Raw genomic sequence first — 16780 nt, 5'->3', positions numbered from 1 at the left:
TAATTGCTTCTATCCATCTCCTATCCTCTGTGATATTATAGTCTTATATTTTGCTTCTGCGGTTGTAAAATGTACTGTACATTTTACTGTGTGAAAATTAATAATAATTGTATATGATGATGATGTGAAACTACATCTCTCTTTAAATTGTACAAATATTTCTCTTTTCTGCTTTTTTCTTTTTTTAATGTAAGCAGAAACCATGCCTCTTAAAGGGATAGCACTTTTATTGATTTATTTTTATTGGGTATTTTCTTTATTTACATTTCATTATTATTTCATGCAGACCTGTCTTTCCATCTCATACCACTTCCCTTTGCCGTCAAGCATTTCTTCCGTGTGTGTTGGTGATGAAGTCCATCAGCCTTGGTCTTCTTGAGTCTACGTTTACTTCACATTCATTTTTGAAGAATATTCTCACTGTACATAAGCATGGCATAGGTTCATCATCTTCCCTTTTAGCTTTCTTCTTTATATTTCCTTTGTCATATGTATGGTATGAGTGTTTTGCCTGTATGTAAGTCTGTTCATCAGGTACCTGCAGGGCCTATTCAGGCTAGCAAAGAGCATTGGATTCCCTCAGTCTGGAGTTACCCTTATAAGACACCAAGTGGACCCTGGGAATTGAACCCAGGTCTTCTGGAAGAGCAGTCAGTGCTCACAACCACTGAGCCACCCCTCCAGGCCCCTTCTTGACAACTCAAATGTGCTGTTCTTCTCCTGTCTCCTATTTCTTCCACAAGCAAGTGTATTTTCATGTTTCTCTTCCTCACTGCCCAGCCCCAGCTACCCTGTTTCTCCCCTTGTAACCTGCTCCTGTTTCTTTCTTCCCTTCACATCCATGTGTTTCCCACCCCCATCACTCCACACTACCTATTTCTCAACACTCTCTTCGTTTCCTTTCTAGATTATTTTTAGGATTTTCCATTATTCATATTAATTTATATATTTTGCAGGCTGGGATTTCCATACAAGAGAGAACATGCAGTTTTGTGTCTCTGAGTTTGAGTCACCTCATTTAATATTGTGCTTTCCAGATCTGTCTATTTACCTGAAATCTTATTATCTCACTTATTTTTTTTTAATTTCTTTTGAGTAAGTTCCCACTGTATACAGGCTATACAGATGGCTTGAACAGTAAGAATGCTCAGTACTCTCAGAAGGGACCCAGATTCGACTCCCAGAACCCACATGGCAAGCTCATAACTGTAACTTCAGTTACAGGGGATTCAACACCATCCTCTGACACTCATGGGCCTTACACATGCACATGATGCACTTACAAACATGCAGGCAGAAACACCCATATACACACATATAAATAAACCTAAAAAAAAATCCCATTGCATATATGTATCACATTTTACAATACTGTATTGATGGACATCTAATCTAAGTTGGTCCCATTTTCTTTCTTTCATGAGTACAGCAGAAATAAATATTACTTTGGTAAAAATAAACTTAATAGTTTGTATTTGGCACACGGTGTGTGGTGTGTTATTTTCCGAAGCTGCTCTAAAGACCCCTTCTTTAAGTTTGCAGCTCCTTCTGCCAGGTTCCTGGCCTGTTTGAGCTCCTGTCTTGACTTCCTTCAACAGTGAACAGTGCTGTGGGAGTGTGTCCTCCCCAAGTTCGTTCTGTCATGATGTTTCATCACGGCAAAAGTAACCCTAAGACATACCTATAAAATTCTCAAAGAATTGATACAAATGATTATATTTAAAACATCAAAGCCCACCCTAGTAACATACTTCCTCTAGCAAGGTTTTACTTCCCAAATATTTCATAGCTCTCACCTGTAGTGCCACCAGCTGGGGACCAAGTGTTCATATATGTGAACCTGTGGGAGACATTTCTCATGCTGGTCACATATAGGGGCGCCTTCTCCCCAACCTGAGTCACACAGTGGGCCGATGACAGATCTCTCTACAGAAGAACAGATGCTTTCTGGGTTCTGCTTCTTCTTCTTCTTTTTTTTTAAAGCTATAGACATGTAGATTATCTGGTTTGTTCTATGTGTTTAGAAGTAAATTTCTGTCTCTTTTGACTTTCCATATACAAACTGGCAGAGAAGCTGGCGTGCCCAATCTCCGTCCTCCAAAACAGAGTTGAGAAGGGCAAAGAGCTGTGAGAGAACATAGCAGATATGTGGACATGTAAAATTGGGTGTGTATATATGATGTGAGACAGAAGCGGAGCTGTCTAAGGGAACACAGAGGGCTCATAAGAGGAGGGGGAGGAGAAGTGGAAGTATGGGGGTGAATGGGTTCAACACTCAGTGTACGTGTGTGTCAAAGTGTCCTTATGAAAACAGCATGTACACACACACACACATATGGAAAACGATTTTAAAGAATGCACAGTGGTGAATGTGCTAAACACTTATACCTAGGATTATAATGCAATGTTGTGCTTGAAAGATGAAAACAATAATATTCCAAACATAAACTACAAAAAGAACACGATCCTAGGCCAAACCAGCAATTCCTCTTTTCTTTTCCCTTTGCTCTTTCCTCCCTGCTCTTTCTTCCTCTGAGGCAAGGCCTCGCTCTGTAGCCCAAACTACTCTCAAACCTGTGGCAATCCTCTTGCTTCATCCTTTCAAGGACTGGGATTACAGATAGGAGACACCACACCCTGCTAGGCATGCTTCTTTAAGAAAGGAAGGTGACAGTTGAAATTGGGACTTTAAACTATTGACAGTGCCCTGAACTATAGGTGTGTGTGTGTGTGTCTAGCCTGACTTCAAGCTTTGATATGTAGTACAGTCAGTTAGGGAGAGATGGGGGATGAAGGCGCATGAAATCAAGAACAAGCTAGAATTAAAATGCATGAACTAGAGCCCAGGAATGCAACCTACAGTCCATGTCCATCTTCATAGCCTGGATGCCCCAAAGAAACTGAGCCCTTCTGTTATGCAAGTAAACATACACACACACACACACACACACACACACACACACACACACACACACTACACTACACTGTGGGAGAGGCAGGGACCAAGGGACAATCCTACTGCAGAGACCTCAGAGCCCCATACCAATGAGGAGAGTGAGACAGCTACCTCATTCTTACCTTCCAGACCACACAAGACTCACAGCTCACCCTCACTGCAAAGCTTCAGGGGGAAAGAATTCTGGGAATGTAGTTCACCCCGGCCAGGTTGTCCTATTACACAGGCATTTCATACATTAACCTGCATTCCATCAACCTACTCTCTGGCAGTTCTAATCTTAGAACTTTTCGGGACTTCTGTTGCATCTTTTCCAACTACTCCTCACGGTCTTCCATCTGCTTCCCCACAGCTTCCTCATCTCCCTTAGTTCCTTACAATGCCACCTATTGTCGACCTCAGCGAACAAAGTTCAAGACAAATTTTGACAGACTGCTTTCATGTGTGCGATGCAGATGGCCCTTCTCCTGATCTATCTGCTCTACTGAGGTTCCTCTTGATCTCTGCAAGCATCTTCTAGAGGCAGTTCCTTCCAAACCTGGATTATTGCTATGGCCCTTCTTCCACTGAACTTCTGTAGGACTCAGCCCATGGGAACTAGAGGAACCTGTAACTTGTAAGTGTCAGAACTTGTGGAACTTGTAAGTTTCAGAGTCTAATGCCTGAGAAGCTGGAGTTCCAAGGCCTGAGAGCAAAGATTGTCCAAGCTCAAGAAGAAACTTAATGTGGCCTTCCTCTATTCTGCCAGTCCATACAGCCCCTCATGGGACTGTGAGGAGCCCTCATTGGTGGGGGCTAGTTTGTCTTTCATCACACTAGTAATGATTGGCTGAAATAACCTCGCAGGTATATGCAGAAACAATGTTTTACCAGCCTTCTGAGCACAGCCTGGGTTATGCTGGTTGACATGAAAAATTTAATCATCACAAACCTCTTCATCACCCCACATTTCTACCTTTAAGTCTTGTCTTCTGTTACTCAAGTCTTCACATAAACATGAAACTGTCTTATATCAAGTAATACCTGCAAATCACCTCTTTCACAAATGCATTTTATATTACTATAAATAGAAGCCATCCAAAAGATAAGGTATTAGAATGCTGGAGTAACTTCATGATGCAAGAGCTGCTCAGCCACCCACTAATTATAACCTGGGAGACCAGAGAAGACACTCCCTTCATCCATGCATTAAGACATGTGTTATCTAAATTAACGTCTCTTCTATAGTAGCCTTTAATGCTGCCATTAAACTAGGATTCTTCTATTCAATGGTAGGTGGGATAGTGGGGTGACATTGCTTGTCCCCCCAGAGACAAAGGATTCCTATAGCAGGCAATAGACAAAGTGACCATGGTGTAGAGTTTTGTAGTTTAGTAGATTCTGATATACTTTCATGAGACTGAAGTAACTAGACAGTCTACAAATTCTGATTTGGTTTGTGTGTATACATGCTTCACACACACATGAGTGAACACATGCACAGCCCTCAGTCCAAAGTAGAGGAGGCTGACTTCAATCCCCAGAAGACAGCTACTGTAACTCTGAACCCTCAACTTCTCATGAAGCAGATGGCAGGCTTCTCGGAGAATCCTGCTATATTATCATGGATGGAAATGAGAAAGCTTCCTCCTTCCCATTCCACGGAAACCCTGGGCCATGTCCCAGAGTGACTGTGCATAGTGGAGAAGATATAACTGGAAGGTGGGGATGCTGCAGACTATTTCGATGGTGACATTAATTTTGCTCCCAAATGCTTTGGTTGCAGGGAGGACAAGGCCTTTGGCTTGAACTCAGTTCACATCGGCTGGCTCAATATCTGGGCCTATTATGTGATTATTTCCCCAGCTCTGAAATGTAGAGTTGGGATACTCATATTCAGCAGATGGGATCCCCAAATCGATTTTCTAAATGACAAAGTGAAAATCAAAAAGAAGTTTCTAGAATTATCTTTACTTGTGCAAATGTTAAACCAAAGGAGATGCAGAATTCTTGGGGGATTTAAGAGACTAGTGTCCTCACAGATATCATAAGGAAGGATGAGAAAGAACACACAAGAAGCAGCTTCAAATAGTTTGAGGGGGTTCCACTTCAGCCGTTTCCTCATATGTTTTGGGGCATGGTCAACATATCCTTTCTGAGCAATGTGTAGTTACATGCCTATAATTTTAACACTAGGGAGCATTCCTGGGCTAGAAAGACTGTGTCTCAAGAAACTAATAAAGTGAAATAAATCAGGAGATAGATACACATTTGAAGGTGAAGAATTGGTTGTTGCATCTAGCCCCTCCTACTACCTAAAGAAGGATTCACAGAATTTAGTGAGCTTCCAATCTTGAATGTAAACTAACATCAGAGAAAGTTCTGTAGTGCACCCCAAAACAGACTAGTTCTCTAGCCTCTCTAGATGATGTTTTATTCATTCATATATTTACTTTTTGGTGTTTTGAGTAGGGTCTCTATGTAGCCCTGGCTGGCCTGGAACTCACTGTGTAGACCAAGCTGGCTTTGAACTTGCAGAGATCCTCCTCCTCTGCCTCCCAAATGATTAAAGGTGTGTGCCAGCACACACAGCTTCTCCTGTTAAAAAAAATAGTTTCTAGTTTGTTAGACTCAAGAAAGACTGAAAGCCAGGTATAGTGATGCATGCCTTTAATTCCAGAATTTAGGAGGCAAAGGCAGTCTAATCTCTGAGTTTGAGGCCAACTTAGTCTTCAGAGTGAATTTCAAAACAATCAGGGTAATACCGGAAACTCTGTCTCAGAAACCAAACCAAACCAAACCAAACAAACTACAAAGAAAGACTGAATGATTCACTCAAACGACCCAGTTACTATGCAAGCTGCCCATTGTAAATTTGATGTTTGATCCTCCAAGCCAAATAGTAGGCTTTCATGGTTGTATTCCATTGTGAATTGGAGTTATAGATGCCAGATTGGATTTAAGCAGGCCCCAAAGGCACAGATATGAGCAGCTGGATCCGAGTCCTGTGATTTTTATTTTAAGTCTCACATAATCTGGGCTAGGCTCCTGTTGCCAAGGCTGACCTTGAACTCCTGATATTTTCTTGCCTCCACTTCCCAAGTGCTAAGATGGCAAGGTGTCTGCTACAACACTTGGCTCGTGTGGGTCTGATTCCCAAGAAGCTGCCTTCTTTCTCTCAGCCTTTATCTTTGACTTCATGAGAATTTCTTTATGCTTACTTCCCTAAGAAAGGAGAGGTTGGGAGCCGATTACAGTTGGTTTTCAGTACATGCCAACACCATAAAAAAAGCACACCCAGGAGTGGCATGACAGTGCTTATGGGGAATTCTGTCATTGAGCAACCTGGATATAAATTTACTTCTGCTGTCTGTAATGACCTGAAAAACAAACAAAAACCTTTCTATATGGAAAGCATATTATGCACCATTTAGTATTCCTGGATATATAGCCTGTGATTAGAACATCGAATTCATGCCAAATAAAGAAAAGCAATGAACCAGTAACCTCGGAATTGGCTGCAGTTGTCATGTTCTAGTCCTCTGAGGTTGTCTTGAAGGAGCAGTGGTTTGGTCAGTTGTGTGGTCAGCTGGATGGCGACACTTTCAGGGACAGAGCCTGTCTTCTAGATCACAAACTCTGCTTTGAGCAAACAGCTGTCTATGATGCTTTTCCACCTTGGGTTAAAGAATGAGAGGAAGGAAACAGGGTCATGTCTTCTTATTACTAACAGTTACTTAACAAGACTTAGGCTTCCAGTCCTCTCAACCTGTGCTTTGTTGATTTAAAGTTCTTACTTCCAGCAGAAGAGTTATCTGTATTGACAAGAAGACCATGGTGCCATTAAACTGAGACTACGACCTAACCGCTTTGCACTTCTCATGTCCCTGAATCTCCTGGGGATGAGGAAGGGGGAAAAAACAAAACAAAAACAAAACAGGTGGCTTATTAACACTAGCTAGTGTGATTGATTTTAATCCTCAGGGAGAAATTACTTTTCTATGTTGTGGTAGGAGGCAGTGTTTCTGGACATGATCAGGGTTTCTGGAGCAACCTCTTCTTGTGCCCATGAGAAGGAACAAAGATAAGTTGGAAGCTTCGGGACTATGGCTTACTGTTTGTTTACAAGGTAACTGTGAGGTTCTGGGTTCAATCCCTAGTATTGGAAAGAAAAAGAAAAAAGGAGTTGAGCTGCATGTGTTTGTTTCCACCTCCGGAATTAACAGGAAAGAGAAGGATCAGGAATTTGAGGATAACCTGGGCTTTGTAGCAAGTCCAAAACCAGCCTATGCTAAACATTTAGGCCTGTCTCAAAACAAACAAACAAACAAACAAGAAACAAACACCCCAAGATGCGAGGATGTATTTCAGTGAGAGCTTGTTTAGCATGTGCAACAGAAAGCTATAATAACCCCATGTAGCATGACTCCAGAGCTGGAGATCCTACAAGTCAACAGGTTTGGGTCAACCTTCAGGAAAGCTGAAGTTCTTGTTGCCTGAGATCAGAGAACACAGGGTGAACAGTGGGAAAGGGGATTAGAATCTGCCTAAGCAGAAACAGAGATGGGAACAGTTATGCATACTGTTTTTATTCGCTAGGACCATGCTCCGGTCCGCATGCACATCTGAGCACTGCTCTTTTTCTTCTCAATCTTTTGCTTTGGGGGGTTAACTTTGCACATTAGCGTTTAAATCACAGATTATCAGAGGGAAAGAGAGACTCAGGTAAAAGGCAAAAAGATCATCCAAATGTGAATCTCACTTGCTTGTCCCTTGGGGAGGGAAGTACAGTGTCATTAAAACTCTATGAGATCTAGTTGCAGCTTTTGAAATGGAAGCATGGTTATCACTGCTGTTACCATTGTTTGAAGGCCGTTAAAAGAGCATATGGATTGTTGGCAAATTAAGGAAGAAGTCCACGCCAACGTTCTGCTGCCATGAGGAATGTTCTTTCCCTCCTGGGTCTGAGTTTCAGTTGTCTGAAGGAAGAGCATATGTGGAGTTTCCAAGGCAGCAATGACGCACTGGGTTTCAGATGTCTATCATGTCAGATATTGTGATGGATGGTCACAGAAGCCCCTGTTCAATCTGTGTGTGTCCTCAGTTTCACTTCCTTTTTCAGCTTATAGAGACAATAGTACCGCAGGAGCCTTTCCCACCACTCCCTCTTGGTGGTCTTACACAAGCAGCCGGTTATAGGTGGGTAGTCTGGTTTTCTTTCAGTTCTCAACTTGCCCACCTGAGAGAGCTTCTATTGGATCAGGTGTTGACTACTCACTGACAGTTAGTGGTGTTCTATTTGTTGGATAGAGATGGTGGTAGTTTGAATAGGAAAGGCCTCCATAGGCTCATAGTGTTGAATCCTTGGTTATCATGGAGTGGCACTATTAGAAGGTGGGTGTGGCCTTGTAAGAGAAAGTATGTCACTGGGGGTGGACTTTGGGGTTTCAAATGTTTAAGCCAGGCCCCTTGTCTTGTTCTCTGCTTGCTGCCTGCTGATCTGAATATAGAACTCTCAGCTACTTCTCCAGAATTATATGTGCCTGTGTGTCACCATGCTTCTAGCCATGACAATAATGGACAAAATTTCTAAAGTATAAGCCAGCCCCAATTACTTTTTTTTTTCCTTTCTAACAGTTGTCATGATCATGGTATCTCTTCACGGCAGTAGAATATTGGCTGAGACAGGCAAGTATTATTTTTCCTTGATGACCAACTTTGTCTTTCCCCAATAAATTTCCCCACCCATGTCTAAACTCATGGGTTATATACATTTCTCCAGTTGCCATCTTTGGCAGGCTCTTAAGTCCTAATATACAGTAGCTTTGCTCTCATTTATTATATAATATTTTTAAATTCCCACTATTACTTCTTCTTTTGCTCATTAATTATGTAAAGTATGGTTTTCTTTTGCCAAGAATGCAATATTACTTATATTTTAATAGCCTCACATTTAATTGCACTATGCTTCAGGAACTAGTAGCTATATTCTGAAATTTTCTGGAATATTTTCTGTTTATGTGCAAAGATCAACAACCTTTTTATAAATAGCGCGAAAGTAAATATGGAAAACTTTGTGGCCCACATTCTCTTTACACTGTATCAATTTTTACTTTATATAGCTTGGTCCTGTGTGTATTCATTATATTTTTAAGACTTTTGTATCTTCTTGGTGACTTAAACTTCTATTTACAGACTTATGAATGTCCCTGTTGTTGTTTGGTCTCTAACTTGTGGTACTCCTAAGAGGTGCTTGGACCACCGAGAGGCTGCCTCCATCAGTCCATTTAGGATCAACTCAGGACTAAGATCATTTCTGAATGGACTGTGAAGAGGTGGGAGATGCTGGAGGAAGTAGTCATTTGGTAGAGGAGCAATGTCTTTATGGGTCCTTGGGGACCTTGATACATTCTGTCTCCCTCTGCTGCCTGACCTCTGCTACGCCCTCATGTGTCCTACATGTTCTTGTCTCCATAGTACTGTAGCAATGGAGCCAGCCAACCGTAGACTGAAGCCTTTGGGTCTAGGAGCCAAGTCAAGTCTTTCCTTATCTCACGTATTTGGTCACAGCAGTGAAATGCTAAGGAGACATCCCCTCTTGATCCTTACTAATATTTTAGTTTTCACAGCAGTAAAACTATAGACAAATCAACTTTTTACTTAGTTTACTTGACTTGCCTTTTGTATCCTTTTTCAGTCAATTAAGTTTCAAAATGTATTTGTTCTAACATATTAGGTGGGTCTCTTCAAAGCATACCTTGCCATCAGTTGTGTTTTGATTTGTGAGTGTCATAATCTCTCTCTCTCCTCTCTCTCCTCTCTCTCTCCTCTCTCTCTCTCTCTCTCTCTCTCTCTCTCTCTCTCTCTCTCTCTCTCTCTCTCAACTATATATACATTTATCTGGACTTATTTACGAAGTCACTTCTTAATTTGTATTTGTCTTATATTTTCCTGGCTTTCTTTTTTGCTTTTATGACACATGCTAATGATAAGCAAATATTCCTGGTCTTGTCCTTCTAGAATACTTTCCATGGAGCAACATGGGTAAATCTTGAGCAATAGCTAGGAGAGTGTCATTTGTCACCTCTGGTCCAATGCTGGGAAGGGTGTGGTTGAGTCCTTATGTAACAGCTTACCACATGCCAGATGGGAAAGCTTACCTCCTTCCAGGCCTTTTAATTATTTGCCATTGTTCCTTTAACAATTTTTTATTATATGTCTGCATTTGTGTGTGATGTGTGTGGATGCATTCCGAGTGCATAGGCCAGAGAACCACTTGCAAGAGTTGGTTCTCTCCCTGTGCCAGATGGACAATCACATTCAGGTAGGACTAAAGGCTTGGCAGCAGGTGGCTTCACCCCCTAAGCCATCTCTCTAGTCCCATCTGTCAACTTCTATGTATGGTATGGAAACATCTCCCATTGACCGGGTTCACTATGCAGCAAGAGTGAGTAATGAACTTGCTTTTGCTACACCAGAGAGACAGTAAAGGTGTTTTATCCTTACAGCAGACAGTAGGCTATTATAATGAACACATCAGTTTGAATTTTTTAATATGATGGCATTTCTAAGAATCACCCTTGTTTCCCTGTTGGCTTGGCATGTATTTGTTTTATTTCTATGTATTCTGTGGTTACTGAGGAACAGGGGTGGATGAAAGTAGATTGGAGATTTCCTTGGCTGCTTGTGAGCACAATATGCCATAAAATGTATCTTATTCAAGGGATGAGTATTTTTATTTGTGTGACCAGGTCCTTTGGAGCACCTAGATCATTGGCAGGACATGGAATCAATCACTTGGTCTCACAAGTATGCCCCCACTTCTCTCTTCTAATAGGCAATTTTTTTCTCATTTCTTCTTTTGGGTTTAGACAGGGGGTATGTGATACCTACAAAGCAAGCATTGAAAGAACTCAGCAGCTCAAAGTGTGACCACCCCAAAGTAGGAGGCACAGCAGATCCATTGTCAAATCTGTGATACCAGGATTAGAGATTCTGATACAGCCAACTGCATTTCTTTAAATAAGGTACAAATTTTATTGATTTGGGTATTGATTCACAAATTACAGTCTAGCCATATGGATAAATTCTAGCCACTTAGTGGGAATTCATGTTTGCCATGTGCTTCAGTGACAATCCATTCCATATCAGTGTTTGCTAGCAGCATCAATGTCACTGATGGAGAATACTGATGGAGAATACTGATGGATCCTGTTTCAGTGTTCTGTTTACTGATTACAAAACTTTTAATTTCATTAAGTAAAGAAGAGTATTTGAAGAGAGTGTGTTTTAAAGATTAGGCAATCCTGAGGAACACCAAGCACAATATCAACTTTCAGGATTCTTGAAGGAACTTCAGAGGACTCATAGTCTATGTCCTTGGAAGTCAGTATTTTAAGAGCTCCCTGTGTACAGTCACTGATTTCTTCTAGAACACTCAAGCTCACTACTATTTAGGATAAGCTTCTGTAATTTTTACACGATGCACTAATTGTTAAGGTCCTTTTCTACAATACTGGGTGGCTTATGGCTTCCAATATCAATCCATTTTGATCACACACACACACACACACACACACACACACACACACCTTTTCCCTCCAGATTAAACATATTTAATTCTTCCCAAATATACAAGGATGGGAGGCTAGGGATATAGCTTAGTTAGCTAGCACCCAGGAGTCCTTGGGTTTGAGCCACAGAAATACATAGCCACATGCCTATGACTTTGCTACTTTAGGGGTAGAGGCAGGATGATCATAAATTTAAGGTCACTTTTGGCTGTATAGCAAGTTCAAAAAAAGGTACACACACACAGAGTGAGAGAGATAGAGAGACAGAGAGACAGAGACAGGGCAAGTTCAAAAACAGTATACTCACACAGAAAGACAAAGAGAGAGACAGAGACAGAGAGAACTCTTCAGATGTGCAATAGGTAGAGTTCATGAAATTAAACATGCCAATCATGATTCCCTGGTAACCTGCAGGCCACTCTGGCCAGTGAATCAATAGGCTAACTGCAGATCTTCACCTCTCCCTCTGCCCCTCCATATCCAGTTCCCCAGTCTTATCCCCAGCTGTGCAGCAAGAACACCCAAGGCAGCCGCCCCCACTCTCAGCCTATCTCCCTCTAATTTATCACACAGATTTTCCCTTCCTAACCTCCTGCCCCATTTTATTGCTTTATTGATGACCCCAATTTCATATTCCAGGAATCCGTCTCCACTCCTAAGTATCAGTTTCTAATAACCAGGAATGCATTTTACCTGGAACTCTCATTGGCTACACATATCAGGATTCTAGAAGAATTTCCTACCAGACAACACACAGTCACCATACTTTCATAAGAACCAAAGAGGGCAACAGAAACAAAGGAAGAAAACACCAAAGACAAGACCAGACATCAGCACCTCTAATTACAATCTTGCCAATCATAGAGAGATGCCTAGACACTAGTGTAAAAACACAATCACTGACAGATAGGAAAATATGTCCACAGCAGATCCCAGCAACCTTCCATAAGAGGCTCTGAGTATTCCAACATAGCTGAAGCACAAGAAACAGACCTTAAAGCAGTTTTTAAGAATCTGATGGAGATCCTTAAAGAGGAAATGAAAACACAAACAAACAATGGAAGGAAGTTAATAGAACTGTTCAAAATGTGAAAGTGGAAATAGCGTCAATAAGGAAAGCCCCAAAGTGGAAACTTAAGGGGTCTTTGGAAAGTTGGTTGAATGGTGTTTTGCTGGGGTAAACAGGTAAAGGAGTATTTTCCTGAAGTGGACACAGATGAAAGACTAAGGCAGACTCGTGAAGGAATGTTTTGCTGAAGCAGACACAGGAGAGAGGATGTTCTGCTAATTCAAGCACGTGAAAGGACACGTGATGAAGGATTCTTTGCTAACAACACGCATGTATTATTCTGCTTTACATTGAGCTACAGTACTAGTTGAGCTGTATTTGTTGGGACTCCATAGACAGAAAGGCACCAAAAACCTTCTGGTGGTGTGCTGCAGTTTCTTGCTGCTACCACAGATTCGGGCTGATGGATAAAGCGTTGTCACCTGAGACAGACACGAGTGCTGAGGTAAGACTGGTGCTGGGACAAGACATGTGGAGGACACATGGTGTGTGGAGGGTATAAATAGGACTTGACAGACATTAGTGGAGGCTGGGTTAGGCTTGCTTCTAGAGCTAGCTGTTCAACACTTGTGCATCTCATATCTTTGCTGATCTTCACCTCTCTGAGAGAGGCACAGTGGTGAACTTTCCCTGGTTTCCCTCCCAGTCCCTCCTGCTGACTCTAGCTGAGGCTGAGGCCTGGCTGTCCCTGCTAGGTAGTGCAATCACTGCTGATTCATGTTTGTTATCTGAAATCTACCAAACTAGTCTGTAAGGTGTTTGTGAGGGGATCAAGCTGCCACTGCTGACCTGTGAACTGAACTGCCCATTTCCAGATGACACAGACAATAGTTGCTCCAAAGAACCTTTCTAAACAGATCCACTTCCCTGTATCCTTTCTTTTCCACTACCTTTGGTGGGTGGTGGGCTAAAAAGGAGTTTGAAGTGTTTAAGAGCCATCATTAAAAATAGGTTTTGAAAAGCCTAAACTGAGGGAAATCTGGAAATGAAAGGATTTAGAGACTCAAACAAGATGCAAGCCTCACTGACAGAATACAATATGGAAAAGAGAATCTCAGACATTACGAGATTGTAGAAGAAATAGTTATCTCCAGGAGAAGAAGATCTAAAAACCTCCTGCCACAAAATACCCAGGAAATCTGGGACACTATGAAACACCAAATCTAAGATTAACAGTAATAGAGCAAGGAGAAGAAACACAGGTGAAAGGCATAGAAAATATTTTAACAGAATTATAGAATTATGGAAGAAAATTTCCCTAACCTAAATAAGAAGGTGCCTATCAAGAAGACTCCAGCACACCAGGTAGCCTGGACCAGAAAAGAAAGTCCTCTTAGCATATAAAATCAAAACAATAAGTATACAGAAAAAAAGAAGAAATATTAAAAGCCTCAAAGTAAAAAGACCAAGTAATATATCACATATAAAGGCAGACCTATTAGAATTGCATATGACTTTCCAATGGAAACACTGAAAGGCAGAAGGGCTTGTACAGATGTGCTCCAAACTCTGAGAACACAGACACGAGCCGAGACTACTTGTGATTGTTTGTATATGCTGAGCCCAGGGAGTGGCACTATTAGAAGGTGTGGCCCTGTTGGTGTAGGTATGGCCTTGTTGGAGTGGGTGTGTCACTTTGGATGTGGGCTTTAAGACCCTTATCCTAGCTTCCTGGAAGTGAGTATTCTGTTAGGAGCCTTCAGATGAAGATCTAGAACTCTCAGTTCCTCTTGCACCATGCCTGCCTGGATGCTGTCATGTTCCTACCTGGATGATAATGTACTGAACCTCTGAACCTGTAAACCAGCCACAATTAAATGTTGTCCTTATAAGAGTTGCCTTGGTCATGGTCACAGCAGTAAAACCCTAACTAAGACCAACTATATCCAGCAAAACTTTGAATCACAATAGATAGAGAAAATAAGACATTCTATGATAAAACCAAAATAAAGCAATATCTATCTATAAATCTAACACTACAGAAGGCGCTAGAAGGAAAATGCCAATTTGAAGCAGTCAACTATACCCAAAAAAAACCCCACAGGGACTAAATAATATCAGAGCAGCATATTTCTCTCTCTCTCTCTCTCTCTCTCTCTCTCTCTCTCTCTCTCTCTCTCTCTCTCTCACACACACACACACACACACACCACCCTCAACAACAACAACAAAAACCCAGGAATCAACACTCTTCACTGAAAACTTTAAATATCACTGGTCTCATTTCTCCAGTGAAAAGACACAGACTAACAAAAAGGATGTGAAAAAAAAAAAAAAACAGGATCCATCCTTTTGCTGCATCCAAGAAACACACATGAACATCAAGGGTAGACATAGCCTCAGGGCAGAAGGATAGACAAAGATATTCCAAGTATACAGTACAAAGCAAGCTGGCATAGCCATTTTAATATCTGACAAAATAAACTTCAAACCAAAACTAAACAGAAGGAATATAAAAGGACACTGCACATTCAACAACGGAAAAAATCCACCATGAGACCGTTGCAATTCTTAACATCTACACCCTGAACACAAGGGCACTCAGGTTTGTGAAAGAAACACTGCTACAGCTTAGTTCCCATATTGACCCTCACACACTGACAGTGGCAGATGTTAATATACCACTCTCACCAACAGACAGGTCAGCTATACAAAAACTAAACAGAGAATAAAATGCTGGAGCTAAGGGACCTGATAAACCAAATGGACCTAACAAATATTTACTGAACATTTCACCAAAACATAAACAAATGTACCTTCTTCTTGGCACCTCCCAGAACTTTCTCCAAAATTGACCACATACTCAGTCACAAAGCAAGTCTCAACAGGTACAAGAAAACTGAAATAACACCCTGCATTCTATCAAACCACAATGTATTAAAGCAGAATATCAACACCAGAAACAACAGAAAGCTACAAATTCATCGAAACTGAACAACATCTAGTGAATGAAAAATGGGTCAAGACACATATTAAGAAAAAAATTAAAGGATTTCTACAATTGAACGAAAATGAATACACAGTAGGGTGTGGTGTCCAAAGCCTTTAATCCTAGCACTCAGGAGGCAGAAGCAGGTGAATCTCTGAACTGAAAGCCAGCCTTGTCTGTGGAATAAATTACAGGACAGCCAGGGATACATGGAGAACCCTGTTTCAAATAAACAAAACCAACCAACCAACCAACTAACCAACCAACCAACCAACCAACCAACCAACCAACAAAGCATACCCCGATTTATGGGATGTAATGAAGTGGTTCTAAGAGGAAAGTTCATATCACTAAATGATTACATATGAAAAATTGGAGCGATCTCATACTAGTAACTTAACAGCACACCTGACAGCTTTAGAACAAGAAGAAAGAAGAAATCACAGCCTACAGGAGTAGGCTGCAAGAAATAATCAAATGCAGAACAGAAACCAACAAAGCAGAAACAGTGTATTTTAAAAAAAACCTCCACCAAGTAAGAAAATTTAAAATAAAATAAATAATTTTTTAAATGCATAACACCTAAGTCAAATTCAGTAAGCAATTGAAACAGATGTATAAGCCCAAGGAAAGTAGAAGCAGTCATTAAAAGTCTACCAACCAATCAAAGCCCAGGGCCAGATGTTTTAGTGCAGAATTCTACCAGACTATAAGAAGAATTAAGTCCACAATTGAGTTTTGAAAAAGAAGCCAGGAACACACACTTCAAACAAACAAACAAACAACAAAAAAAGGACAGCATCTTCAACAAACTGTGCTGGTCAAAGTGGACGGCTCATGTAAGAGAATCCAAGTAGACCCATACTCCTCACTCTGTACAAAACTCAACTACAAGGGGATCAAAAACCTCAACGTAAAATCAGAAACACTGAACCTGATAGAAGAGAAAATGGGAAATGGTGTTGAGCTCATTGGAAAAGGAGAAGACTTTTTGTATAGAGTACTATTAGTGTGGGCTCTTAGATCTGTGATTAATATTGGGACCTTAGGGAACAGATGCTTCTGCATGGCTCAGGACACCATCATTTGGATAAAGCATACGGACTGAGAAAGATTTTTATTAACCACACATCCAATAGAGGGCTAATATTCAAAGTACATGAAGAACTCAGAAAAATAGATAAGCAAACAAATAACCATTTTTTAAAATGGCATACAGATCTCAACAAAGAATTCTCAAAGGAGGAAAGGCTGAGAAATATTTAAAGAAATGT

Source organism: Mus caroli, chromosome 6 (assembly GCF_900094665.2).
Source record: "Mus caroli chromosome 6, CAROLI_EIJ_v1.1, whole genome shotgun sequence".
NCBI lineage: Eukaryota > Metazoa > Chordata > Mammalia > Rodentia > Muridae > Mus > Mus caroli.
The sequence above is the reverse complement of the archived record's forward strand: the minus strand, read 5'-3'. Positions refer to the sequence as shown.